Source organism: Rhinolophus ferrumequinum, chromosome 16 (genome assembly GCF_004115265.2).
Source record: "Rhinolophus ferrumequinum isolate MPI-CBG mRhiFer1 chromosome 16, mRhiFer1_v1.p, whole genome shotgun sequence".
NCBI lineage: Eukaryota > Metazoa > Chordata > Mammalia > Chiroptera > Rhinolophidae > Rhinolophus > Rhinolophus ferrumequinum.
In genome coordinates this window covers 61,531,000-61,557,631 of record NC_046299.1, presented here as the reverse complement: position 1 = coordinate 61,557,631, position 26,632 = coordinate 61,531,000, and the positions used below count along the sequence as shown (strand labels likewise).

At 45.4% G+C, this 26,632-nt stretch overlaps 1 protein-coding gene and 1 pseudogene across 2 annotated transcripts in view; both read left to right on the top strand.

Annotated features, from left to right (window-relative positions):
• Positions 1-140: 140 nt before the first annotated feature.
• On the top strand, positions 141-11,407 carry LOC117035876 (40S ribosomal protein S10-like; annotated as a pseudogene).
• A 14,344-nt stretch (positions 11,408-25,751) lies between these two features.
• The window catches only part of WAPL (WAPL cohesin release factor), an 83,434-nt gene continuing 82,553 nt past the window's right edge, over positions 25,752-26,632 (top strand). Inside the window, exon 1 of one of the 2 annotated variants that reach the window (XM_033130091.1) lies at positions 25,752-26,192. The gene's annotated coding sequence lies outside the window, so the exon portion shown is untranslated. The remainder of the gene's footprint in view (positions 26,193-26,632) is intronic. The other variant, XM_033130092.1, reaches the window with a different exon arrangement.

Below are 26,632 nucleotides of genomic sequence, written 5' to 3'. Positions count from 1 at the left end.
AAAATACAACAAAGAATGGGTAGCTGTGTTCCAAAACTTTATTTGCAAAAAGGCAGCAGGCCAGATTTGGCCCACAAGCGGTAGTTTACTGACCTCTGCTCCGGGACTACAGAGAGAGGCCGGGCAATTAGCTGGCCGACATGGGGTACTGGGTAGGAGGTGAGGCGGTGGCTGCCTCAGGCTCTATGAGCTCAGCAGCAGGACTCTGCATGAAAGTCACATGGCTGTGCAGCCACTCCACGAAGTACATCTCTGTCAACAGTGCGGCACTCAGTGTTGGATCGTCCAAGCTCAAGACAAGCATTCCACTTCACTTTTCTGCTAATAGGCTACTTTTCCTGATGGGGAGAATACTGCCCTCATAAGGAAAAAAAAATAAGCCCACCAGAAGAAAAAGCAACTTAATATTTTAAAAGACATATTAAATGGTGAATTCAACTGATATTTCGAATAAGACGAAGAATGCAAAACTTGATTACAAATATTTATGGAGCAATAAATGTAGTCTTCTTCTAGAAACTAAAGGCATTATGCTGCTACATAACTTGTGAGAAAGCCTTTGTTGATGACACTGGAAAGTACAGAACCAAGTTCACCAAAAGGGAGTTGATCCAAAGATGGGTGAAGGCATTAGGAAAACAAGTATTCTAAATGATACACATCTCCTGACCTGATGAATTATATTCTGAAAAGTTGCAAATAAGCCAGCAAAACTACAGTTGGTTACCCTTTCCAATTTCCAAAAAGAATTCTCCATAGTGAGCTTCCTGCAGACGCTGGGCCGTGTTCTAGACCCATTTTTTGGAGAGGTTGGTTTGTGAACTCATCTAAAAAGACTGTGACCCCCAGAATGAAGAACAGCTAATATAAGACTAACCTTATTTTCTTTTTTGATGGTGTTACTAGGCTGGTGGGTCAGAAAATTCAGGAGCCAGATGGTGTAACAGAAGCATGGAAGTATGTCGAAATATTAATTTTTGTGCTTTTCCCTGTTTACTTCAGAGTAACTTCTGAACTTCCCCAGCCCAGGCAGCCAGGACCTTCCCCCAATCCTGCCTCAGGAGAGGGCAATTACTTCACATGGGCACAGATATCAAAGAACTCTTTGAGTTTTAAAATTGGAATTCATGATAAAGACAACACTTTGATAGAAAAGGTTCTGGAATTCCCAACGATTTCCCTTGTCTTGGATGATAAAAAATAAAACACCAAAGAACTCAGGGCCTATAATTTATGCAATAAATAACTGTTTGGGGGAAGTGTAGCTAAAACGCCAAATTAGCCCCCACTTCACACATATGAGATAAAAGCTCCACTGCCTAGGGGATGGGCTGGACAAACTGACCTAGGAAAGAAGTTAGAAGGGTTTTCAAGTCAAGCTTTCATGGACATGACTGTCATGACAAAAAAGGTTCAAAGCAGCATGAAGACATGGCCCAGAATGCCTTCCTAAGTTTGGAGTGGGGAAGTCCTTTCCAACTTCAAAGTTCTCTAAACTTCAAAAGTCACAGAATAAAAAGTCCATCAATTGATTACATAATATTCAGATATTTCTGTGTGGCAAAAACCAAAAACAAAACAAAACAAACAAACCTCTAGAAACGAATTGTCAAAACAAATGACAGACTTCCATTTCAGGTCATTATGGAATAAAAAGGACCAGGTTTAGCATCCCACAAAAAATAAATAAATAAATAAATAAATAAATAAATAAATAAATAAATAAAAATAAAGTGGACAAAATATATGAAACAATTGCTTTCAGACATCGCATTCCAGGCAACACACAGCTATTTGAGAGAAAGGAAGCAAAGGAGTTGGCCTTATGATCACCACAGCTTTCTGCCTGGAGGCATATTTCCAACCATGGAGTAAAGAAGGGGGAACCAAACAGAACCCAACAATCTTGCTTCGCTGAAGAGCCAGAGACAGAGTTCAGGGTATCTGAGGTGGCTAGAAATTGCAGGCCAGAGTTCAGAGAGAAGTGAATTATGCAGAAAAGGAATTCCAGAAATCTCCATTGGTATCCCCATAAGTTTTTGCTGAATACTAGGATATGAATACATAGGATAAAAACTCCACAAGGTTGGGTAGAAAGCAACCAGGAAGCTATGAGCTGAATGGCTCCCAGAACTCACAAAGGACTGAAACCCATCTGAGGTCTGACCAGCCAGAATAGAGATCTGTAATTGATTACTTGAGGCATTCAGCAGAGGCCCTCAGTGGGCCATGCCTTAGTAAAAGGGCAAACCTATCCCTAGAATATAGGCCTCTCTACACCCACTTTAATAATACTTTTTTTCACCCACTTTAATAACACGTTTTTTAAAGCCTCAAAAGGATCAAACTGAACTGCAGGTAGCTTCATTGAATCTGAGAACAAAGCCCAACATCTTGTAAAAGAAGACAACAAAATTCAGGCACTCAACAACTTAAATCAATTTCCAGCTTCCATTCAAATTTACTGGGCATTGAACAAACCAGAAAATGTGATCTATAACTAGGAAAAAAATCAGTCAATGAAATGGAGCTTTGACTTTCTTTTAATATTGCCAAGCATATAAACCTATCTATGACTCTTGGTGGAAGTAATACACCATAATTTTCCACTATGAAAACTGTCTTGGTGTAGAATTAACCCCTGGTCATTCACAGAATGTAAAAGCATTCACGAGACTCTACAAGAGTAAGAAAAGATTTATTGAAAGTCGAAGAGAGAGAGCATTCTGGCAAAGGGACTTTTGCCAGGGTAGAGTCCAATAGGGACAGCTGCTCCAATGAGGAGTGCTGGGGTTTTATATTTTTCCACACAGGATGTAGGGTGCTTGTCAGCTGGCAGGGGGTTGCCATTATAAGTGTCTTCTCCTGGGAACTGTCCTGTTCCCATCTATGATGGATGTCAGCTTGCAAGCGGTTGCTGTTGTGATTGGGAACTGTTTTGTTCCCACCTATGATGGATGTAAGGTGCTTGTCAGCTTGCAGGTGACGTGCTAGCCAGGGGATTCAGAGCCACGTGGTTAATGTTTAGCTCGTTCCTGTTAGCCCACAAGCTCACTCCTGTTAACTCTTTGCCTGTCCCATCCTGCCAGCTCACAAGCCTGCTCCTGTTAACTCTTTGCTTGTCTCCTCAGAAACCATAAGGACCAGATACTCACTTTTCCAGCTTCCTTTGCAAATAGGGCATGGGCATATACGACACAGGCTCAAGTCAATTAGTTGCATCCTCCTCAGAACCTGAAGTGGAAGCTAGTGATCTGAAGAATCATTTCTAGGGTCACCAAGAGCACCATCCAGGTCCTGGGGGCAGTGAAGATATCCTGGAACTAATGCTAGTGGAGAGTCCACAACTGACAGTGGGTCCAGTGGTGATGTGTCAGGTTCCATGTTGACAGACCAAGTAAATACAGCAGTGGCCTCATTTTACATCACTGGTTTCATTTTACAGTATAATTTTTGTTGTAACTCTGGCAGCATAGCTTCCCTCGGACTTTCCTATCTTCTAGACCTCGGTCTCCAAGTCTCCCCATATTTATTCTATAATTCCTTTTTTTTTTTTCCTTTGGAGAAATATATATTCAAGTCTTTTGCTCATTTTTAAGTTGGATTTTTTTTATTGTTACAATATAAGAGTTCTTTATATATTCTGGATGTAATCAGTCCTTTATCAGACATGTAATTTGCAATTATCTTCTCCCATTCTATGGTTGTCTTTCCACATTATTGATGGTGTCCTTTGAATCAACAAAAGTTTTTAATTTTGATGATGTTCAATTTACACTGTTCCCCATGTTTTCTTGTGCTTTTGGTGTCAAATCTAGCAAAGATGATGAAGGTTTCATTCTGTTTTCTTCTAATTGTTTTATAGTTTTAGCTCTTACAGTTAAGTTTGCCATCTATTTTTCCATATAGTGTGAGGTAGAGATTCAACTTTCTTTTTCTGCCTGTTGATACCCAGTTGTCCCAGCACCTTTTGTTGCAAACAGTATTCTTTTCCATTGAATTGTCCTTGCATCTTGTTGAAATCAATTGACCATATATGTAAGGTGCTGGATTCTTGCACTGGATTGCTGGATTCTTGGATTCTAAATTCTGCTTTCAGAGTTATTAGTTGTGAGCAATGGAAACCAACTCTGACAGATTTAGGGAAAACGGAATAAGGGAAAAGCCCAATGAAATGAACAAAAACGTCACGAAAGAAGATGTATGAAAGGTCAATACATACAGGAAAAGATGATCACCATTTGCTATCGTCAGGGAAATGCAAATGAAAACCATGATCAGACACCACCACATACCCACTAGATCAACTAAAATAAAAAGACTGACAATTGTTTATGATTATAGAGATAAACCGGAACTCTCAAGTATTTCTGGTATGAGTGTTAAATGCTAAAACTGATTAGGAAAACAGTTTGGCAGTTTAAAAAAAAAAGTTAAACGTAGACTTGCCATAAGATTCAGCAGTTGCACTCCCAAGAGACAGAAAATATATATCTACACAAAGACTTGTTCGTGAATATTCATAATAACTTTATTCATAATAGCCAATATCTAGAAACAATATAAATGTCCACCAACAGGTAAATGGATAAACAAATGATTGTGGGGCCAGCCCGCTGGCTCAGATGGTTGGAGCTCTGTGCTCCTAACTCCGAAGGCTGCCGGTTCGATTCCCACATGGGCCAGTGGGCTCTCAACCACAAGGTTGCTGGTTCAACTCCTGGTGTCCTGCAAGGGATGGTGGACTCCACCCCCTGCAACTAAGATTGAACACAGCACCTTGAGCTGAAATGCCTCCCAGATGGCTCAGTTGGTTGGACTACGTCCTCTCAACTACAACGTCGCCAGTTCGATTCCTTGAGTCCCACAAGGGATGGTGGGCAGCGCCCCCTGCAACTAAGATTGAACACGGCACCTTGAGCTGAGCTGCCACTGAGCTCCCAGATGGCTCAGTTGGTTGGAGTGCGTCCTCCCAACCACAAGGTTGCTGGTTCGACTCCCACAAGGGGTGGTGGGCTGCGCCCCCTGCAACGAGCAATAGTAACTGAACCTGGAGCTGATCTGCGCCCTCCACAACTAAGACTGAAAGGACAACTTGAAGCTGAATGGCACCCTCCACAACTAAGGTTGAAAGGACAACAACTTGACTTGGAAAAAAGTCCTGAAAGTACATACTGTTCCCCAATAAAAAAGTCCTGTTCCCCTTCTGCAATAAAAAAATCTTAAAACCTTCCAGCATGCTCGTGATGCAGGTGTTTAAAAAAAAAAAAAAAACCCACAAATGATTGTGTATCCATATAGTGGTATGCTACAGGCATCTGGATTGCGCCAGGGGTTCTCTAGCTGGAAATCAGAGCAAATAAGGGAACCCATAACTAGCAGGGATCTCCAGGCCTGTACCTCTGATGGAAAAGAGAGCAGAGGATACAGAAGTCCCATCAATCTTAAAGGGGGGAGGGGAAGCACGCGGGGGTGGAATTCAGACATGAAAACATAAGAGGCCTTCCTGGAAAGAGGCTGCTGGACCTGGGTCCTGGCTTAGGCTGGTATCTCAAGCTTCCTGGGAAGGGCTGACAGGTACACACACAGGTGATGGTTTCAGCCAGGTAGCGATTGGAAGTTGAATCTTGAGAGTGGGACTAGGATAGAGATTCTGTGGAAGTGAACTCGCATAGTTAACATTTGAAACTGAATGATTTTCCTTAATAACAACTATGAATTAATATTCTATACTCTTTGAAATTTAAAAGACAGAAAAAGGGCATCAGGGGTGAAGGTTTTCTGTGACTGCTCCTCTGACATATCCAAAAGACTTCTACTAGATCTGATTCATTTGTTCATTTAACATATATTCACTGAGAAGGTAAACAAGTGAATTCAACATGTGCATCTAATTGTTATCTTCCAGAAACCACAATAAAACTAATATAAAATGATTTATAACTACTTTTTTCATTTGAATCTATATATCGTTTTTCTTGTGAAATACACATAATATAAATTTTATCCTTTTAATTATTTTTAAGTATATAGTTCAGTGGCATTAGGTACATTCCTGATGTTGTCCAGCCATCACTATTATTCATTCCCAGAACTATTCCATCATTCCAAACAGAAACCCAGCAGCCATTACACAGTAACTCCACAGTCTCCCCTCCCTCCATCCCTGGTACCTCTGTTCTATTTTCTATCTCGATGAATTTGCCTGTTCCATGTACCTCAGAGTGGAATCATACAATACCTGTCCTTTTGTGTCTGGTTTATTTCACTTAGCATCATGTTTTCAAAGTTCATCCATGTTGTAATATGTATAAGAATCTCCTTTTTAAGGCTGCATAATATTCCATTGTATAGATGTACCACATTTTGTTCATCCATTCATCTGTTGATGGACAGCTGGGTTGTTTCCACCTTTTGGCCATTGTGAATAATGCAGCTATGAGCATTGGTATACAGCTATCTAAGTGTCTGTTTTCAATTCTTTGGGATATATGCCCAGGAGTGGCATTGCTGGATCAAATGGTAATTCTATATTTAATTTTTTGAAACCTACCACTGTTTTTCACAGAGACTACATCTTCTTATATTTCTACCAGTAATATATGAACTTTTCCAAGTTTCCACATCCTCATCAACACTTCTCTTCCTTTTTTCTCTTTTTTAATGGTAGTGTGGGGGTGGAACAAACTTTGCTCCACCCTCAAGGTTCTTTCCAGCTGGTCTAATCATCAAATAGACATGAGACAGATTAGCAAGAGAAAAGAACCAAATTCCATATGTACATATGTGTGGGAACCCTGCATACATGAGGAAGTCAGAGAGCCATATGCAGAAGAGGTTCAGAGATGGAAATGATGATTGATATATATAAGACATCCTAAGCCAGGGATGAGGTAATGCACCTTGGGGACTTCGAAGGGTATTGTAGGATGATAAGAAGAGCAGATGTTTAGTAAATAAAAGTTTGCCTTGACATATAGGTGGGTCAAAAAGAGATTATCACTATTAGGCAAGGCACTAATTTAAGTTCTTCTAGGTAATTAAAGGGAGAGGCAGAAGTCTCTCTTGAGCCTGAAGCTAAAATTACCTTTAGCTCAGAATAATCCACATACAACTGAGGCATATTTAGGGCAGCTTGTTCTAAGCCCCCACAGTTGCTATCCTAGAGTATGAAGCGATATCTCATTGTAGTCTGATTATTTTGTGATATATAATTTCACAAAGCAAGGACTATACACCCAAGCTTATCCGACTCTGAGCTTTCCATTCCATATCCTGGCCCTTTTGAGGCCTAAGCACATTTGTTTTAGCAAAACAAAAATTTTGTCGAACATTGCAGGACTTAGCTTAGATATGCAGTCTTTTGTGTTGATGCCATGTATCTCATCTTTAGACCCACATCCCAGAATCTCACTTGAGGAACTTTGAGAAAATAAACCTCAAGGAAGATCAATTTGGATACATAAAAATGTATGTCCATGACATTTTCTTATAAAAGCAAAAAAAAAAAATCTAGAATAATATAAGTGTACAACAATAGGGGAATGCCAGATAAATTATAGCATATCCTCTCAATGGATATTATGCAATGATTAAAAATGATAATTATGTAGTCTTTGTTGAACCATTGAACAACCAAAAAACACGTAAGGGGAGAAAGTAATCTATAGTTACACAATAATATGAAATTATATGAGCAAAAACCAGGAAACACACTCCCTAAAAAAGTTTTTGGGTTAAGGTGTGGGATTACAGGTGATTTTCTTTTTAAAAAACAGCATGCATGTCCTTTTATTGTATTTCCAATAAGAAAAAGAAAGGACAAAAGTGAACCAGACATTTCACTGAAGTTGCCTGATGAATGACAACCAAATATCAGTTCTCATTTTTTAAATTCATACATAATTGACATGTAACATTGGGTTAACTTTATGTTACCATATTGATTTGATACATTTATATTGCAATATGATTGCCATTGTAGCATTAGCTAACACCTCTGTCTTGTCACATAATTATCATTTTTTCTAGCAGTGGAAACAATAAAGATGTAGTCTCTTAGCAAGTTTAATGTTTATAATACAGTTATCTATAATCACTATACTGAGTATTCGATCTCCAGAACTAATTTATCCTCGAGTTACAAGTGTGTACTCCCATTCCCCCACCTCCCAGGCCCTGGTAACCACCATTCCACTCTCCGTTATGGACATTAAAATTGTTTCCATGTCTTGGCTATCGTGAATAATGCTGCAATGAGCATGGTAATGCAGATATCTCTTCCATATCAGTTTTCATTTTTTTTAATATATATATATTTTTAAAATTGCGGAAGGGGAAGAGGACTTTATTGGGGAACAGTGTGTACTTCCAGGACTTTTTTCCAAGTCAAGTTGTTGTCCTTTCAATCTTAGTTGTGGAGGGCGCAGCTCAGCTCCAGGTCCAGTTCCCATTGCTAGTTGCACCATCCCTTGGAGGAGTCGAACCGGTAACCTTGTGGTTGAGAGGATGCGCTCCAACCACCTGAGCCATTTGGGAACTTAGCGGCAGCTCAGCTCAAGGTGCCGTGTTCAATCTTAGTTGCAGGGGACGGAGCCCACCATCCCTTGCGGGACTCGAGGAATTGAACTGGCAACCTTGTGGTTGAGAGCCGACTGGCCCATGTGGGAATCAAACTGGCAGCCTTCGAAGTTAGAAGCATGGAGCTCTAACTGCCTGAGCCACCTGGCTGGCCCTCAGTTTTCATTTTTGTCAAGCAGCACATTTCACTATGATTTTGAAATTTATTCTGAGTCCTCTGCTAGTACTTTTTTCCTGGTTCCCTCTTCAGATGGGTTCCAGGAAAGGTGTGATTTAAAATGTGGTGTCCAAACTCGAGGAGGCCTGGACAAATTTAAAACCATTGCTAAGGTTTATAACATTTGATTTGATGGGAATATCCCAAACCCTCACATTTTTCCATGTATTAAACTACCACTAGGTGCCGCTATAAGCTGTGATATGCCTCCCAACTGGGCTATGTCTGCCTTTACTGCATCCTGTGGGAAAATAACATTCATTTTAAATGTTTTGTGTTAGGACACACTCATATGCATTTTTTATGCCAAACAAAGCCCCATGAATTGGAAGCACCACATTTTCTACATCTTTTGAGTGGGGAGTTGGAACTAAGGTCTAAGGAGTGCCTTCTCTGGGCCAGGCAGTTTTCATACATTTTTTCATCTAATCTCTATGCGGGGTGTCTTCTGTCTCCTCCTCCCCACCCAGATCCATTTTCTACCCCTCTCGACCCACTGTGCACCCCAGAGGCTGAGCTGAGACAACATCAGCCAGCTCTCTCATCCTCTGGTTTCCCTTGGGTTTGGCCAATAAGGAGCATCAGCAGGAGGTGGCACACAGAGAAGAGAGCACCTAAGGTGTGTGTTCCCTGGTTCCCTCTGCAGAACCTCTACTGGCTGGCTGCGTCCTGCCACCAGTGGTCCCACCCTTATAAGGTGGCCCTCCACTCAGCCTCTCTGTCTCCAGGTTTTGTCCTCGAGGCCCAGGGGAGGTGACAGCCCTATTGTTCTGAGTCCCTAGTCCTGGAGTATTGCATAGCTCCCTTGTGGTTACTCTACACCTTATTTGCACCTTTGTAAATAGTCCCTTTATTAAACGCTCCTCAAATTACCCAACTGAGTGTGTCATCTGTTTTCTGCCAGGACCCTGACCGATATAATCCCTAAAGAGATAGGTAGTAACTCATCCAAATTGAAGAGTTAATCAGTTGCATAAGTGGGCTGGGAAACAGGTCTGTCTGCATCCTTTGCCAGATCAGACTGCACTGCCCAGGAAGGAGCCTGCTTGAGGAGTGGGCAAGTTGGGCACCTAAGACGAGGTCCAGCACTGGGCCTAGGGAATAGACCCTTCTCCTGCTCCGTGCCCTAGACCACTGCACGTCTAGGGCCCATTCCCACTTCTGTCTTTCCTGAAGTTGGTGTGTGTCCTCCTCATTATTCAGTTGCCGTTGCCTCTGTCCAGGAAGTCTTTGCTTACAGAGGCCAAAGCATTCTCTTTAATGACTCCTGTGGTGGTTCTTTTTTAAAACCAATTCTTGGAGATTTTTCCCATCAGGAGTGGGGTCTAATTCTCCTTTCCTTGAATATGGGCTGTCCCTAATAATTTGCTTCTAACAACTAGAATACAGAGGAAGTGGTGTGTCATTACTTCTGAGGCCAGGTCATAAAAGCAGGTCAGCTTCTGCCTGCCTCTTTCCTTTTGGGAGGCTCATTCGTGAAACCCAGAGCCATGCTGTGAGGAGACATGGGCCACCTGGAGAAGCCACCTATATGCAATCCAGCTGAAACCCCAGCTGATGTTCTGGCTGTGAGAAAGCCTTCAGTTTGACAACAACTGCATGAGATATCCCATCGAGAACTGTGCAACTGGAGTGAGTCAACTACAGGAATGGAGAGTGAGAATAATAATAATAACAATAATAATAATAATTTCCATTGTTTTACATCTCTGATTTTTGGGATGATGTGTAACAGCAATAGAAAACTAATAAACTCCCTTCTGCATAGAAGTAGTGGGGACACCAATATTGGTTCTCTTTGGGGTGTCCAATATGTTCTGGGACATTAGTCTTCTCTAATTCTCTCAAAAAAATTTCCAAATTTCCTATTTTTAACTCCACCATGAGCTTGTCCTAGATTTTGCTCCTGGATACTTTAAAAGTTGGTAACTTCTTAGAGTTACTGTTCAGACAAGTTCGTATTCTAGAATTTCCTTTTTTTTTCACCGAGTAATGCATTGTGGGCAACTTTCCAAGTGAGTAAATATAGGTATCCTGCTTTAAAAAAACAAAAAACAAAAAAACAAAAAAAACCGCTTTCCAGCTCCGGACCGGGACGCAGAAGTCGTAAGGATTTTGATGCCCAAGAAGAACCGTATTGCCATTTATGAGCTCCTTTTTAAGGAGGGAGTGATGGTGGCCAAGAAGGATGTTCACATGCCCAAATACCCTGAACTGGCAGACAAGAATGTGCCTGATCTTCACGTCATGAAAGCCATGCAGTCTCTCAAATCACGAGGCTACGTGAAGGAACAGTTTGCCTAGAGACGTTTCTACTGGTACCTTACCAACGAGGGTATCCAATATCTCCGTGATTACCTCCACCTGCCCCCGGAGATGGTGCCGGCCACTTTGCGCCGCAGCCGGCCTGAGACGGGCAGGCCAAGGCCCAAAGGTCTGGAGGGCGAGCGACCCGCAAGACTCATGCGAGGGGAAGCTAACAGAGACACCTCCAGACCCAGCGCTGTGCCTCCTGGTGCAGACAAGAAAGCCGAGGCCAGGGCTGGGTCAGCAACCGAATTCCAGTTTAGAGGCGGATTTGGTGGCGGACGTGGTCAACCCCCTCAGTAAAGTGGGAGCGGTTATTTGGTATTGAATGAGCTTGTGACGAAAAAAGAAACTTGTGTGCCTGTCTTTGCATAATGTAGCCTGATCAGGAATGTTGTAAAAGTCAATATAAACGGGGTGAGACTGGATTGGTTGGGGGGAAGTCCCACGGCAGCGGGACATGATCAACAATCTCAGTAAAGTTGGAGCGATTATTAGTGTTTGAATAAACTTTGGAGAGAAAATGATCTCAGCAAACTGGGAGCGATGTTGGTGTTGAATAAACTTGTGGTGAGAAAATAAAATACAAAACAAAACAAAACAAAACAAAACCCAGCTTCATAGTATTAAGCTCTAGTTTTGAAGACTTTTCTGAAGCTGATATGCCACCAGATAATATCCACCTACTACCAGAGAATTTGTTAATTCATTCATTTATACATTTATTCTCTCACTCATTGAAAACAACGTGAAGTGTTCACTACAAGCCTAGTGGTAGTTTTTGAGAATATTAAGAACTTTTTAGAGTTCTAAGCTTAATTTTATAGAGACAATTTTTGCTTAAGTTAACCAGAGTTGGTTTTTAATTTTGCAATGAAGAACCCTGAATAGACTAGCAGTTCCTATGAGGTGTGAGGTATATGTAATGGACTCTCAGGAAAATGGAGAGAACCTGAGAGTGGTCATCTTCTCTAGACAGGGTTGAAGATAACTGTGATGGGCAGCCTTTAAGACGGCTTCCAAAGGTCCTCGCCTCCTGCTATTCAGGCTATTGTGTAACCAGGCTATTGTGTAGCCTGGACTTACTTCTATCAAATAGAATATGACAAAAGTGAGGGGTTTTGACTTCCATAATTAGGTTACAAAAGACTGTGACTTCCATCTTGCTCTATTGCCTTCTATGTTTCCACACTTTAATGAAGCGAGCTGACATGTTGGGGAGGTCCAAATGACTAGTAACTCAGGGTGATTTCTGACCAAAAGCTCTTAAGGAACTGAATCCTGTCAATAACCATGTGAAAGAGCTTGAACATGGATCCTTCCCCAGTCACGCCTTCAAATGAGATCACAGCCTTGACTGATACCTTGATCACTAACTTGTGAGAGACCCTGACATAGAGGATACAGATAAACTGTACCCAGATTCTTAACCTACAGACACTGTGAGATAATAAGTATGTGTTGTTTTAAGTCCCTAAATTATAATTTGTTATGCACCAGTAGATAACTAACACAGTAATTATTTAGGAATGGGAACTTGCAAGTCATGGCATGTGGTGATGAAATAAGTGATTTAACTATTGCTTAGAATTTTCTGTAATGAAGTATTCATGGAGTCAAGGCTTTGGGGGACCCAGTGGTTGCCACCAAAAAAACATCATCTAGGAAATGAGGAATTTAAGGACTATGGGTGATGCCTCTGCTTTGAACTCTGCTGGACCATTTAAGGAAAGAGACTGATAAACACAAGGTGATAACTTCTTGTTTGTCTTCTAGTTCCTTTTACTTTTACTCTTCCCTTACCTTCCTGAAAAATTCAATCTTAAAGGCATTAGGTAGGACAGAGCAAGCAAGGCATTTGTGTCTGGAGAGGAAGGAGCTATGAAGGCACAGCATGGGGAACTAGACAAGGAAAGCATTTGTGTAGGCAGGCTGCCTGGCACAGAGATCAGAGTTTGAGTTGGCTGAGGAGGGTAGTTACACAGGAGGACGGCCTTGCATAGGTGTCAGAGCCCGAGAAGGGTAAGGAGGATAGCGCTGCAGAGGAGTAGCTCAGCGAGGGTGTCACAGCTTGAGCAGGGTAATAAAAGTGGGGCAGTGATATCTTGCAGCATAAGAAATTACCCCCAAACTTAGCAAGTTAGAACAATAATCTTTTACTATCTCAGTTTCTGTGGGTCAAGAATTCAGACAGGGCACAGTGGGAATGGCTTATCTCTGTCCCGTGACATTTGGGGCCTTGGCTAGCAGACTCAGCTGAGGACTGAAATCATCTGAAGGGTTGGCTGAGGCTGGGGGTCAGCTTCTGAGGTGGCTCACTTCATGTCTAGAAAGTCAATGCTAGTAAGTTGATTTCTTTCCGTGTCTGCCTATCCACACATGGAACCCTCCATAAGATTGTTGAATGTCCTCACAACATGGCAACTGGCTTCCCTGAGAGCCAGTGATCTCTGAGACTGAGCCAGGAGGAAGCTATGCCTAGACCTAGCCTAGAAAGTCATATGGCATTATTTCCATCATATTTTATTCATTAGAAGTAAGTTGCTAAATCCAGCCCGTAGTCAAGGGAAGAGTATTCACTTTTTGAAGGGAAGAGTATCAAAGAATTTGCAGACTTATTTCCAAACCACTAGAGAAGAGATGGAGGGACAGCCTGGTGTGGGGTCTTGGAGCCTGAGCAGGGCCAGGAGGGCACACACACAGAGGGGGAGCCTGGCATGGGTTGTCAGAGCCCCAGGAGGATGAAGAAGGCATCATGTGGCAGAGACAGACTGGCATGGGGAGTTTGAGTGCAAGTGTGTTTGAGGAAGACATCTGTGTGTGACGGGTGGGGACAGTGTTGGAAGATGGTTTGCACACAGGGGATTGATCATATAAGAAAACTATGAAGGATAATTGGAGCCAGTTTTCTCATTGTCAGAAGAGTGAGTTACAAATATGGAAAGGGAGGAAAAAAACGTAAATCCTGCGATGTTGGATTGGGAACTGCAGGTATGAGTGTGAACTCAGTTTTCAAGACAGGCAGTTGGATAGATAGGTATGTAGATAGGTGTGTGTGTGTGTGTGTGTGTGTGTGTGTGTGTGTGTGTGTATTTCCTATTGCTGTCGAGGGGGCTTGGAAGAGAAGAATCCTAATCACGATGAGCTCACATTGCTCAAGCTTTAGCCATTGGGAGCTGTCAGTTGACTTCTGTGTCTCTTTAACATGCTCCCAGCATTGTGTGGGTTTGCCTGTTTGTTTTTCAGTACTTCCTTACTTTCTGGCACTACAAGATGCTCCAGGATTGTCTTGTACAGTTTCTTGCCGGAGTCCTAGAATCAGCCGTTTCTCTTAGGGGCCTGGGTTCCTTCCATTAGAGAATCGTATGTGAAACCCAGATGTGAGAGCTAAGTGTAATTTTTATATCCTGTTTTTAAAAAAATTAAAAATGACCCAAATAAAAAAAAACTGTTAGAGGCCCCAAGTCCCCAGGTCCAAAGACCCCAGAGTGGCATGTGCCCAACCTTGGGATCCCTTTCCTGGCTGTCCTTTGGGAGCCAGGTTTTGGAGGCTGTCCTGACCATCACCTGTTTGGTGGCCTTCCTTCAGGTGGGTACCAGCCTGGCTCTGGTGGGCACTGGTAAAACTAACAAATGATAGTGTAGTAGGTGCTCAAAGAGAGGAAAGTAAAGGTGCGGAGAGGAAGGAGAAGCTAATGCAGTAGGGAGGATCTGCTGACTGAGAGCAGACACTACGGTTGCCTGTTTTAGACACCATGCTCTAGGTCACCTTAACCCCTAACCTGCTGCCTGGCCACAGCAGTCCTCCGTCCACACCTGCTGATGACCCGATCTGCTGAGCTAAGCGCAGCCCAAAGAACAGGAGCAGAGCCCTCAATCTGGGAAGTCCCAAAGCAGTTCTGCAGCCGACCTGCTTGTTTTAGGCGGAGGAATCCTGCAAAGTTTCTGCAGCCTAAGGATTCATCCGGGGATTTCTGAAGCATCCTTGGTGGCATTTCCACTCCAAAGCAGCGTTTGGGAGTTTGCCTGGGGGGTGAAGTCATGGAAGGGGTCCTCCAGCCAACAATGCAACCCAGTAGATTCTGAGAGGGGGCAGGGCCAACAGGTGGGGAGGGGACAAAGAAAAGCTAAGTAAAAGCCCTGTTCCAGTCAGTCATGAGACTGAAACCCAATGGAGGCAGTGGGCTCTGTGTCAGAAGGTTCAACCAGTGGCAGTAGCTATTGTGAGGTGATGACCCCTGGCTCCGGGGGAGGGAGGAGGCAGAGAACTTCAAGGGGGAAAGCATTCCAGGAGGCAGCTCACTGCTGACAAAAACACTGAGGTACCTGCCGGGGGATAACAAGAAGGCCAGTTTGGCAGGAGAAAGGAGGATAAGCGGGCAAGTGGGGTCTGGGAAGGGCCTAGAACGGAATCCTTAGACCTGGGCCTGGACACATTTCATGGCCTGGAGCTTGAAACCCGGTGCAAAATTGGGAGACTGCGTGCACTTTTCTAGGCACAGAGTAAACAAACGAGGTATCCTTCTCTCAAAGGTTGAGACTCCCAAGGAGTCGCTGTAACGTCAGGCAACTCACTGGGGCTTCTGGACAGAGCGAGATAAAACTCAAAGCTGCCAGCGATGGGCCTTACAGTTTATCAAGACGGCCTGAAGTAGCTCTGCCCTTAACGCACTGGTGCCTCCTAAAACCCTTTGGGGAAGGGGAGGAGGAACTGGTACAGTTGTCCTCATTTTACCCAAACTGACACCCCATTCATTCCCTTTTCACAATCCCGGGGGTACTCTTGGAGGTATCTCCGTGATTCCACAGAAAAGGGTGCACAGCCTGAGTTGAGTACGAGAGACTCTGTATGCAAAAACATTCATTCTCCAGGGGAAATCCGGGCCCGAGGGAAGCCGAGAGTGCGCACAGCTAATTATAACTGCGACTACAACTTCGTACGGTACTGTCAGGGATTACCGAAGGGTTTGGGGGCGGAGAAGAGGCCAAGGGCCGGGAGGCTTTTGGGTGTTGTGTCGATTGGCTTCAGCAGGACCGAGGAAGCAATGCAGACGTGAGTGTCGGATGCAGCGAAGAAGCGCTGGAACCTTTCATCTGGCGGCGGAGCGCGGGAGAGCAATGCTGGTGGCTTGGTTGGGCACTGCAGCCTGTGACGCGCCACTAGGCCCGCTCCCCTTGGCGGGTTCGCGCCCACGTTTCTTTTTTCCGGCTGCATTTGGCTGCACTTCCATGGGACACAGCAGGCGGGAGGTATGGAGGTGCAGGGCGTCCACCTCGTCCAGGCTGGCGCAGTGCCCGTCGTTGCTAAGCACTTTTGGACCCAAAAGCCTCAGATAAGGAGATCAAAGCCTTGATGGGGGTGGACAGGCCAATCCCGCCGCCGCTAGTCGGTCCCCGGCGGCTTCCGAACAACCGACCGCACAATCCGTGCTCTCGGTGGAAGCCAGTCCCCTCGTCCTCCCCGCCGGGCGGGAGCCCCAGGATCGGCCTTCACTCGTCGCCCTGCATCCGCTTCCCGGGCCGCTGCCTTTCAGCCCCGCGGAGCGGTGGGGCCATCGATCAGCCCAGAGTGGCCGCGAGGTCATCAGCACAACAAAGGCGGCCCCAAGCTGCGCCTTGGGTCTTTTAAATGCAGGGTCTTGCCCCGGGGGCAAAGTGAAGCCGGGCGGTAGAAGCAGCCGGAGGTACCCTGCACCCACTCCGCCCCATTCCCAACTCCAGAACACAGTCTTTTGAAATGTTAATGTTCTGAAGCTTCTCTCTCGACCTGGATCTGGGATTAATAAACAAACCAAAACCCGCATTTATTTGCCTGGGGTGGGAACCGGGTAAACATTTGTTGGTCCAAAAGAGGCAGGTGGTACGTACGCAAACGCGGGTAAATTATTACACAGCCCCAGCCACTCGTTTTAAAAAGACGCCTTTGTACACCGATTCCTGGAGTTGGAAAAGTTTTACCTACCAACAGACCCTTAGTTGCACCCTCCAGGCTGAGGGCCCCCGCTGGGCCGCCAGTCGCCCCCGCTGGCACAGAGGAAACCAGGTCACAGGTGGAGGGCGGGGCGGGGCCGCGGTGGGGCGGAGCCAAGCCCAGGCCCCGCCCAGGTTCTGAGCTACTGGAGTCCAACCCGCCTCTCTGCTGAGTGGCGGCCAGGACTTCAGATCTCCCGGGGTCTTCAGATCTCCTGAGCATGGGGAGGCTGGCCAGTAGGCCTGAATCTAACACGCGCCGCCGCCACGCCCGGAGAAGACACAGAGGGATGTCACAGCGGGTGTTTTTGAAAAGTCTTGGCTTGCGTTTCCCTGCCCACGTTCGATAGCTTGTCGGGTTATTGCCAAAATATTATCAAGTCGGATTCCATGCCCAGCCCAGCTGCTAGCAATGATAATAGTACCTGAGAACACTTTGGGAGCGCTGACACTCCGCCAGGCACCGTTCAAAGCCATTCACAGGGATTCACCTGTAATGAGTCGGAAGTCATCCACTCGCTTCTTTTTAGAAAGGGTACATCATCTGCTCTCCATCCATCCTTGTGGGCGCGGGCCCCCCGCTGTTTACGGTCCCAATTGTGTGACAACCGGGGCCCAGGACTTGTGTATGCTTGGGAGGGGCTGCAGCGGTCACCAGGACACACCATCGTGTCCTGAAACACTGCCAGGCCTGCACAATTCTCCAACTTCAAGTTTTTTTAATCCACTAAATCCTCCAAGCAGGCGCTGTCCCGTCTTCCAAAAGCTTTTGCCTCAAGCTGGGAAAACCCAATACAGGAATGATCATTTTTCAACTATGGGAGCCAACAACACTCATACATAATGTAGCAAGTCACACAAAGGACAGAATTCTTTCTAACTCTCCTGGGAGAGGCCCCTCAGCTCGGGGAATCTTCAGAGCTGCCCAAACTGCCCAAACTATGAACCAGACTGGCGTACATAGAGGGTGGTAAGGGCTTGCTGAGGGGCCCTCCTAGGCACCCAAAAGCTGGAGTTGGTCCACCCAAAGAAATCCCAGCCCAAGTTATTCATAAGCATTTCTTAGAAATCCAATTCCTTCCATTTCTCTGTCCCAAGGACAGTTTGTGGTTGCCCTGAGCCAGCTGACACACAGGAGAGGAACAGCTTATAGTATAGGAACCGCCACACAACCCAGTGATAGCGTGTGTGCTGTCAGAGGGAGGACAAGAAGATATTGTACATCACCTACTTAAGACAAGGTGCTGTGGCCTCGAATTGGTGAATAAGCCTAGCTTTGTACACATCTGTCTGTCTCTCTACCCTTGGATCTCACAGATACGTTATCGCCCAGGTCTGCTATACCTTTCCACAGGTACAAGACCATTCCTGACTTCCCCAACCTGGTCTCTTCTTCTAAACACCCATGAGGCCTCAACTGGATCCTCTTTCCTCCGGGCAGGCCTGGACCTCTGGCTTGAAAGGACAGCAGAAGGATAAGGTTTCTCTACCTGGCATGATATGTAGGGCCCAGGATAGCACGTTTCATGCCTGTCATCCTTGGAAAGACAGACACCTTCTAAATAGCTTCGTGATCTTAGGCAAGTCTTTTATCTTTTTTCAGTGTTCCTTAAGTTTCCCATCAGCAAAGTGGTAGGATAATAATATAACCCTGAAAGGGAGGAGGTGTAGGGCAATCCACACTGTAAACTCAGCACCTGGATGCCTGCTCACCTGTGTTAATGCATGCTGTCCTGAGGCTTCACTATAAGATGGTAGAGAGAGTGTAATGTCACTGCCACACTGTCATCTGCCCTGGAAGCGAAATACCTGAAACTGAATCGCCCTGGCATCCTGGTTTGGGTGAGCAGCAGTCAGAGGCAGATTGGCTTTCAGAGCAGGTGACAGCCCAGAGGCCTCTCTCCTATGGGGGAGGGAGGCAGTCAGTTAACACCACCTCGCTGCTGGGATGGATCTTGCTTCCAGCAGGGTATCCCACTGCCTCCTGCATAGGAGGTAAGCCCAAGCAGATCTTCAGACATTCAATAGCCTTGTTCTGCTTCCACTGTTTCCATCTCAAGAATATTAATCCCTAGCCTGCTCACAGTTGTCAGAATTCTTTTTTGACATTTCCAAAATTAATATATAAACTCATTATCCATTTCCCAAATTTACTAGAGAGGCACACAATGTTAATATGATCAAAACACCATATGCTTGGTTTTCTGTACTGACTTTTAATTGAGAACCTATGGAAATAAGGAAGAGAGGATGATTAACTTATATGTGACAGTGTGTGACACATAAGGTTCCACAAAGTGGAGAGGGAAGACGGTCCAGATAGAGGGGACTGTACGTGTCCTGCAATGGCAGTTTGGGATCCTTGAGGTGGTAGGGTGGCAAACAGATGTAAATGCCCGTGCAAATACCAACTAATATAAACTTATTTCTGGGAGGTGGGGTGAGTCACCAAGGTTTTTTCACAAGAGGGAAGCAGTTTATTTGTTTTAGAAATACCACTCTGGTGGCTGTACAAGAGTAGACTCATTTTTAAAATACTTTTTTTAGAATAGTTTTCATAGAAAAATTGAGCGTATAGTACAGAGCTCCCATTTGCCTCCCTTCCCACTCCGTCTTATTATTAAGGTCTAGCATTAGTGGGGTATATTTGTTTCGATTAATAAGCCAATATTGATACATTATTAATTAAGGTCCATAATTTACATTAGGGTTCACTCTGTGTTGTACAGCTCTCTGAGTTTTGAAAATGCATATTATGGACCCACCATTACCGTAACATACAGAACCATTTCACGAATCTAAAAATTCTTGGTGCTTCACTATTTCTTTGTTCCTCTTCCCTCTCCATGCACCCCTGGCAACCACAGATCTCCATAGTGTTGTCTTTTCCAGAACATCATATAGTTGGAACCATATAGTATGTAGCCTTTCCAGACTGGATTCTGTCTCTTTAGTAAGACGTATGCATTTACGATTCTTCCATGTCTTTCTGTGGCTCGATAGCTTGTTTCTTTTGGTAAGTCTATTTTACATTTTCCGTCAATAAATATTTACTGAATTCTGTATCTGTACTCTCCCATAGAAATATAATGCAAGTCACAAATTTACTTTTTCTAGTAGCCACATTAAAATGGTCGAGATGAAATTAATTTTAATAACATACAAGTATTCTACTTAATATATTCAAAATGTTATCAACGTTTAATTAGTATAAAAATTGAGGTACTAAGCCTTTGAAATCCAGTTTGTATTTTATATTTTCAGCACATCTCAAGGTGGACTAGCCATGTTGCCAATGCTCAGTGGACACACACAGCTGGGCAGTGCAGTACTGGGGGGATAGAGCAAGGATCAGAACAAACAAGGTCTCTATCCTCACATACTTGACAGTCTAGGGTGGGAGACAAATAAAGAAGTAAAATCATTTCAGAGAATGGTAAGTGTTATTGAGAAAATAATGCACCAGAATCACACACAGACTGGGAAGCTGATTTAGATTGCCTAGGCAGTCGGGAAAGCCTTTCTAAGGCTCAGATCCAAATGCGGAGGCATTAACCATCAATTACCTTTTGCCACAATAATGCTGTAGAACAAACCACTCCAAAATTCAGAGGCTTAACTTAATAACTAGTTATTATTGCTCATGAGTCTACAAGTGAGCTGGGCAGTTCTTCTGGTCCAAGGTGGGCTCATACGTGCATCTGTGGGTGGCTGCAGGTCAGGTCCATGTGGCTATGCTGATCCTGGCTGGGCTTGTATGTTTGGGGGCTGGTTGACTGGTGGCAGATGACCTCAGCTCTTTTCCATGTGGCTTCTCATCCTCCAGCTGGCTAGCCCAGGCCTGTTCTCATGGAGGCAGGGATCCAAGAGAAAATGTGGAAGTGTTCAAGGATTCTTAAGGCTCAGGCTCAGAACTACTCATATATCATTTCTGCCACATTCTTTTGGCCAACACAAGTTACAAGGCCAGCCCAGATCCTGGGAGGAGCTGCAAAGTCCCATGGCAAAAGGTGTGCATACAGGGGACAGATGGAAATTCAGGCAGTTTTCACAATTAATCTCCCATATTACTTAAAAAGCTATCAATTCCACCAGGAAGTTATAAAAAGTCTACACTTATATGTAACCAATAAATTATCCTGAGAATATAAAAACAAAAACAGAACTACAGGGAGAAATTGACAAAATTACTTTTAGAGTGGGAGGTTTCAATGTACCTTTTGCAATTGTTGATGGGTCAAGCACACAAAAGACATTAGTATATCTTAGCAAAGATATAGAAGAATTGGACACAATTTACGAGGTTTTCGGTCAACAAGTATTTATGGCACACTTTCTGTGTGCGAGGCATTATTCTAGATGTACTGGGCATATAATAGTGAACAAAAGCCAACCATCCCTGTCCTCATAGTGTTTATATTAGAGTGGAAGAAAACAAATGATAAGCAATATGTAAAACACACAGATGACAACTATAGAGAAAGATGACAGGGAAAAGAGCTACGAAGGCTGGGATGGCGAGGTAAGGAGCTGAGCTTTAGTAGCACGGTCAGGGTAGGCACTGCTGAGGAGACACTAGAGTGAAGACCTGAGAGGTGAGGGAGCGAGTCATGTGCATACTCACATCTCCAGGACTAGTGGAGGGAGCATCACCTACAAAGGCCCTGAGGCAGGAGCTGGTTGGGCACGTTCTAGCAGTAGACAGAAGCAGGCTTGGCATTGTGGGAAGGGATCGGAGCAGGCAGGGGCCAGATCATGCAGGACCTTGTAGGCCACAATAGGGATTCTGGATTTTAGTTTTGGTGATGGGAAGCTGCAGGAGGGTTATTGTTTTGGGGGGGAAAAGGGTGAAAAACCTGGGGTGAAGAGGGCTGTTTCAAGAGAAGAGTCAGGTAGCCAGACCTTTAGAGGTTGCTGGGTACCAATCCTCGTCAGGCAACATGTCCCCAGGGAATTTCTCTAGCTTTGTCTTTGAATTACCCAGACAGCAGTTTATTTCCCAAAGGGTATCACCATCTCTGGAGAACATATTCCAATTATCCTGGAAAACAAGGTAATTGGGATTATAGTAGTATTCATTTTCTCAATGCTCAAGATAAAAACTGATCCAAAGCAAAAACAAAAGGTAACTCCAGAAAGCACGCCCCTCTCCATTGGGAGGACCATCAACAATTTATGGAGCCACAGGTTATATGAAACTATTGTTAAGTTTCAAGGCACTGATAAATGCCCTGATAATTTTTTTCCTCCACATAAATGCCCTGGAGAAAAATAAAGTAGGAATAAGGAGCATTTGGGAGTGGGGTATTACTATTTAAAATAGGCTGGTCAGGGGGAGTTTAATTGAATAGTCACATCTGCCCAGTCTGCGCAGAGTTGGGGAGTGTCAGAGAGGAAGGGCCAGGGCCTGGCCCACATCTTGTAGGGTGTTCTAACACAACCACTACAGGGTCCAGTGTATGATTTGTAACTTTATTCCACAACCTATGACAAGGAAAACTTTTCTGTGGCCAATGTGGTAATTTCTGACTTTTAGTTCTCTGAACTGAATTTTATAAGTTGTACTATGTTTTACTACACATTATCAGTAAAAGACTAAACAGCTCTAATTAGTAATTCCAGTCTGACAGTTTCCATGGGTGTGCTAGAACAAAGTCACAGTAATGGCAATAACATATTTCTATTAGTTTTCTTTGCAGGATTTTCTTTTTTCGGCTAAAGCAAAGCATGAGTCCACCTAAGTGGAACTCAGGGTCATGGGAATCTTCCCTCCTGTAGGCAGCATACAGGAGGACAGCCTAGTGTCAGAGGGTACAAGCTTGGCTCAGATCCAGGATTTCAGTTTCCGGTATGATATTTAAAGGGGAAAAATATCAGACATCTGAGAGCTTGCATAGAGGCATTCTAGCAAAGAAAACACCCACTGGATACCTGGTGTGTGTGTGTATGTGAAGCTGATTCGAATGAAGTGAACCAATCTAGGTGGCAGAGTATAAATTGAGAGAACTAAGAAAACGAGCAATAAAATAAAAATAAAGCAAAAAGCTATTTGCCTATGTGTTATCCATCTGGAGTCCAGTTCGCTCACTCTGGTGTGGAACTCAGGGCCATGGCAAGGGAATGGGGTGGGCCCTTTGGGGCCTTTGCTTGGCCACACTGGAACCGAAGATGTAAAGGGTAAAGATGATGGTACAGCCTGCAGGCCCAGGGTCTGGACTTCCTCCAGGAGGGCCTCTAGAGTAGGCAGGCCGTTTTGGGTGTGGGGCACAGGAGGGTGGGAGCCCTACCACAGCTCTGCTCAGTATTCACATACTAAGCTTCCATATACTTTAATACACAATGTTTTACTTTTTAAAGCATGTACCATTTTTCTCCCAGATTCAAGAATACCTACAATAATGGAAATCTAATGTTTAATAAAAAGTTTGATTCCCTCATTAGTTGAGTGAATGCCGCCCTCTCCATTTCCTCACCTGTAAAATATGAACAACAGGCAAGGATGCAAATGAAGGGCCCGATGCACAGTAGGTGCTTACGGCTCTCCTTTTCCCCTCATCCAAATGAAAACTATCAGGTTGCTGGCAAATGCTACATATACTTCAGATCGGTGCTTGTCAACCTTTAAAGTGTGGACTAATCACCTGGGGGAATCCTCTGAGAGCGCAGATTCTGATTCTGTGGAGTTGGGGTGGGGTAGGGGTGCCACATTCCCAACAAGCTCCCAGGTCAAGCCTATGCTGCTGACTGGCAAGAATCTAACACTACTAAATTCCATTACTTTATACAACTACCCAACAAAAAGGGGCTCCACAGATTGTCTATTTCTTTAAAGAAAAAAGTCTTCCACTTTGGCTTAGTGCAGTCACTGTCCCAGCCCCGTGCCCAGCACTAGCCAAGCCAGGGCACAGTGAATCCATCCTTTGGTCTTGGAGGGTTCACAGCACTCTGCTACAGGAAGATCTTGAAATTGTCTCTCCACCACTTTTGGCTTTTTGATCTTAGCTTTTGCCTCTGATGATAATTATTCCTTAATTAGCACCCACCACTGTGTCATTTAAATAATTATAGTAAGAGCAGCTTGCACCTCTGCCGGCAATCTTCAAACAGATAAAACAAGATCCTATGCTGATTTAAAAAAAAAGACAAAACTGACCCAAATAAAACAGTTATGTGCACACCACCTCCAGTGGAATACACAGGTCTGTTATAACTTCCATTCATATCAGCTACTTAAGAGTTGATTTATTTTGAATCAAAGAAAGTTCCGATAGAGTATTTGGGAAATTGTAAATGTCAGAATATTAATTTTGCAAGCAGTGGCGCTAAAGTAAAACAATTCAACCACACTAAGATCCGCCTTGAATTCCTATTGGGAAGGGCTGCAGGATGTCTGAACTATTTTTTCTTTATTCAGAGTTTTTGGAGGAGCTTGGTAACTTCTGGGTGCCATCAAAGCAAATAATCCATTGCTTTTCACTGAAAGCAATCAGTAGTTTTCTAATTTCCCCGGTTGGATCTCCATTAACCGCCCACCAAACAGGGCCATCGGAGCCCGATGAGTCATGCACCTCTTTACCGAGATGCCGATCGCGCTCCTCTTTACAACGCCGTTTTCCCACTGCAGCCTTAAAAAAGCAAAATAAAATTAACCCCCCCCAAACTTTCTCCTTTTTTGAAAAGGTAATACACTGACCCGAAAAAACCTTAAATGGCACAAAAAAGTGTACAGCGAAAAATGAAAACTCCTCCCATTGTCTCCCACCTCCCTGTCCTCCGCAGAGGCAATCACTGGTTCATTTCTTCAAACTTTTTATTATGGAAAATTTCAGATATACAAGTAACAGAGACTGAAATAATGCGCCCATGTGTACGCATCCCGCTGGCTTGTTTGATTCTTCCTCCTTTAGTTTTTATAGGAGTTAAAGTAAATTCCAGACATCACATTATTTTGTAAAAACTTTAGAACATCTTTTTTTTTTTTAAACATAACCACATTGCCGTTATCACACCCAACAAGGTTAACGATAATTCCTCAATACCATCTATATCTTCGTTCACTTTTAACGGGTGCGGGGCAGACGGAGGGAGAACTACGAAGGTTAAGGACGGATGAGTTGGAGGGGGCGCATTAAAGAGCCGCGGCCCACATCTCTCCTGGCTGCGGCAGTCAGGTATCCAGCGCCCTGGGCCTCCCCGTTCCCGCTGTCGTTACCTGCGCCGAGCCAGCACCGGCCAGGCCGGGTCGAGGGCGGCTTCGAGCCGCGAGCTCCCCGCTCCCGGGAGGCGGTTCCAACAGGCCCGGCGCAGCTGCACAACCCACCGTCCCCAGACACCGGCGGTTCCCTGGAGGGGAAACGATTGACACAGCTGCCTGCACTGCGCCCCCGACCCTCCCCCGCGACACCTGCGTCTCCCAGCGGGGTCAGGAGCTGGCTCCCGAGCCCGGGGAAGCCAAGGCCTCGGGACCCGCTGCGCCCGTCTCCCGCTCCCGCTCGGGACTCTCAGCACCGGCGACCTCGCGGACCGGGACTACAACTCCCGTCGGGCCCCGCGGCCGGGCCAATGGCGGGCGCCGGAGCATGCGGGGCGCGGCGCCTGCGCGGCGGTTTGAGTAAACGGCCGTGTGATTGGCTGCGGGGTCGGGCGGCCGCGCGGGGCCTGTGGGAAGCGGAGTGACGGAGCGAGCGGCTGTTGGAGGAAGGAGGTGGGGGCCGGGAGCGCAAATGGCGTTGAGATGGTTCAGGGCCCTCTTCAAACTCCAGCGCTGACCATTCACCGGCGGAAGCGGCGGCGCAGGAGACGGCGGCGGCCCAGCGGGGGCACGTAGCGGACTCCACTACCGGCTCCGGTGGCCAGGGAGGCCTAGGCCCAGGCCCGGCTGGCGGCGCTCAAGGCGGGGAGGGAAGTTGCGGTGCTGCCGCTCCTCCCCCCGCTTCCACTGGGTTCCTATTTACCGCGATCGGAGTCGCGGGTTCTGACCGTGGCGGTGCCCCTTGCGTCTCTTTGCGCACCAGCCGGCTCTGTCCTCCTGCGCGGGACTCCGGCACCCGCCCGTGGGCCTTTGGGGGCGGGAGAGGCGGAGGCGGCCCGAGGCCAAAGCACCCGCCAGGCGCCGAGGGTAAGTGAGGTCTCGGGCGGCTGCCTAGGCCCGGAGCGAGCCAGTGAGAGTGGGGGAGGCAGGGGTCTGGCAGGGGGTGATGGAAGAAGTCTCGCTATCTCACCTACCCGGCCTCTAAGGAAGTTGGGCAGCGGAACGACCTGAAGAACTCTTTTTTTTCCCCCTCTCTTTTATTTGTCCTTTTTTTGAGTTCTTTTTGGGAGGCTGCTGATTTACTTTCCTCCCCAAGCGCGGTCGAGTGTGTTCGTTTCAGCCCCAAATCCTTCGCCGTCTTTTCCTCGGCCCCTGGCCGTCTCCGAGGCCTTACACTGCCCTGGGGATTCGGTGGCAGAGGCTTCCGGGGCGTCGGAAGCAACATCCCTTTCCTGGGCGGTGGGGGCGGGGAGGAGAAAAGTTGCGTGAGCTTCCAGCCATAGGGGGGCCGCTTCTCCCGCTACCCC